This window comes from Passer domesticus, chromosome Z (assembly GCF_036417665.1).
Source record: "Passer domesticus isolate bPasDom1 chromosome Z, bPasDom1.hap1, whole genome shotgun sequence".
NCBI classification, from domain to species: domain Eukaryota; kingdom Metazoa; phylum Chordata; class Aves; order Passeriformes; family Passeridae; genus Passer; species Passer domesticus.
Genome location: NC_087512.1, coordinates 58,469,727 through 58,471,854, shown reverse-complemented (window position 1 = coordinate 58,471,854; position 2,128 = coordinate 58,469,727). Strand labels below are relative to the sequence as shown.

The 2,128-nt window shown below is 41.8% G+C and overlaps 1 long non-coding RNA gene across 1 annotated transcript; it reads right to left on the bottom strand.

Annotated features, from left to right (window-relative positions):
* Positions 1-857: 857 nt before the first annotated feature.
* Positions 858-1,907, bottom strand: LOC135290322 (uncharacterized). The gene is made up of 3 exons (XR_010353070.1): positions 1,857-1,907; positions 1,373-1,446; positions 858-1,140 (listed from the first exon to the last, which is right to left on the bottom strand). It is a non-coding gene; the product is annotated as an uncharacterized LOC135290322 (long non-coding RNA).
* Between the last annotated feature and the right edge of the window lie 221 nt (positions 1,908-2,128).

Here is a 2,128-nt window from a genome sequence, read left to right as displayed (position 1 = left end):
CAGAGAATCAAAGAGTGGACCTTTAAGGATCATGGAGGCAAAATCCTGGTTCTGCACAGGACACTGCAGGAATCACATCATGGGTCTGAGTGCATTATTTTGAGCTCAGGCTGGTGCTGTCACTTCTCTGGGGACCCTGTTCCAACTCTGGGTGAAAAACATTTCTCTGCTGTCTACCCTAACCCTCCCCCAACTCAGCTTCATGTCATTTACTCAAATCCTGTCACTGGTCACAAGAGTGAAGGTATCTGTACCTGCTCCCCTTCTTTCCCTCAGGAGAATTTGCAGACTGTTGTGAGGTCTCCCCTCAGCCTTTTCTTCTCCAGGTTCAACAGACCAAGTGACCTCAGCCACTCCTTATATGGCTTCCCCTCCAGACCCTTTGTCATCCATGCAGGCCTCCTTTGGACATTCTCCAATGTCCTTATATCTTTCTTACATTGTGGCATCCAAAACTGCAAACAGGATTTTAGGTGAGACCATACCAATGCAAAATAAAACACAACAAACATGTCCTTTGACCAGCAGGCAATGCTGTGCCTGATGCATCCCATTAACAAGTCTTTGAGTGTCTGATTCTGCAGCAATATAATTGCCAGAGAATCCTCTCACTATTGCAGACTGCTGCAGGATCTAGATTATAATTTTTAAAATTAACATAGGGCTTGGTAGAAAATGAAGTCTTCCAAATGTTAATTGAAAAAAAAGTCTACACTTTATTCATGTCTTTGTTGGTGAGAAGGCTGCCAGCCAAGAAGCATTGTGTCCAGGTCATGAAAAACTTGGATCTCCTTGACAACAGAATTATACCATGTATGGGAAGATCACCTGCAGGTACGCAAGTTTCCTATGTAAAGAGTCATTTCTTTGATGCTTTGTCCTTGAACGTGGCACCCTCTTTCTGACATTGATGACATCAAAAATATGTTCAACCAGTTTTTCTTCCTCTTCCTTTTTGTCATTCAAGTGTCACTTCTCTTAACCAAAGAAAGAAATTTCCCCTGGAACCAACCAAAAGAAATTTCCCCTGGAATCAAGAGTTTTACTTGGACTTATGTGCTGGGAGGTGCTGAAGTGGCTGATGCAGGCTGTCATCTTTGTGTGTCCCAGCTCTTCATTAAGCTAACATCTTCTTTTTTGCTGAAAAAAAAATTCTTGTAGTCCAATGGAATAGCTGTAGTGCAGTAGCTGTCTCACCAACACACATTGTATTTTCTCCCAATTTGCTTTTGAGGGTTGGAGCCATGCTTGAAATAAGATGAAATAAGAACTGAGGACTCTTCATCAAATATGTGTCCTTCCTCCCTCAAAAGCAAAGCCAAATTCCCCTGAGTCTGCACATGTGATCTATACTGTACTTCTATTAACATACCTGCAAGAGGAGGACAGGTTTGCCACTTCCACTTGTAAGGTGAGTTAGGCGGATGCATTTGGTGAACTCTGTGGCTGCAAGCATTGATAAAGGAAAGAGAAAGGAAGAAACCATCAAGGCTCTGACTGTCTTGACAGGCTGTATTACACTGATAAACCTATCCTCCACTCATGCTCTCAGACCCAGAAGCTCACTTTTAGTTCAGTCCAGGGCCTTAATTAATCAGAGCTAAGTTTTAAGTGCCGTAGTCTCTGAATGTATTATTAGGCTTTGCTCTGAGTAGCTGTTTACTGAATAAACAGACTTCTACTTTTTTTGCCAGTGCCATATTTGCACTGTTTCCTGAATGGGTTAATGATCCATAGTGTAGCCTTATCTCAGCTCTGTCCCTGGTCCACTTCTTCCTGGTCCTGACTGTGTTATCAGCGTGATCCCTGAACCTGACTGATTACTTCACCCTGTGCAGACTCCCTGGACTACTTACAGTCTCCATCTGAACCATATGATATTCTCTTAAAATCTAGCTCATCAGAACAGAGAAGCCCATCAGAAAGCTGGAAGCATTCATTAAATAGCCAAACAACATTTACTAAAAAAAAAAAAGTCACTGAATGACCAAGTAAAATGATCATAGCAAACACCTGTTTCCACTTTATGCATCTTTTCTAATGTATTTCAACTGCAGTTAATACTACTGTAATCACTTCAGCTTCTTGGCAGATGATAAGGTATACATGTTTGAGACAGTGATATCAA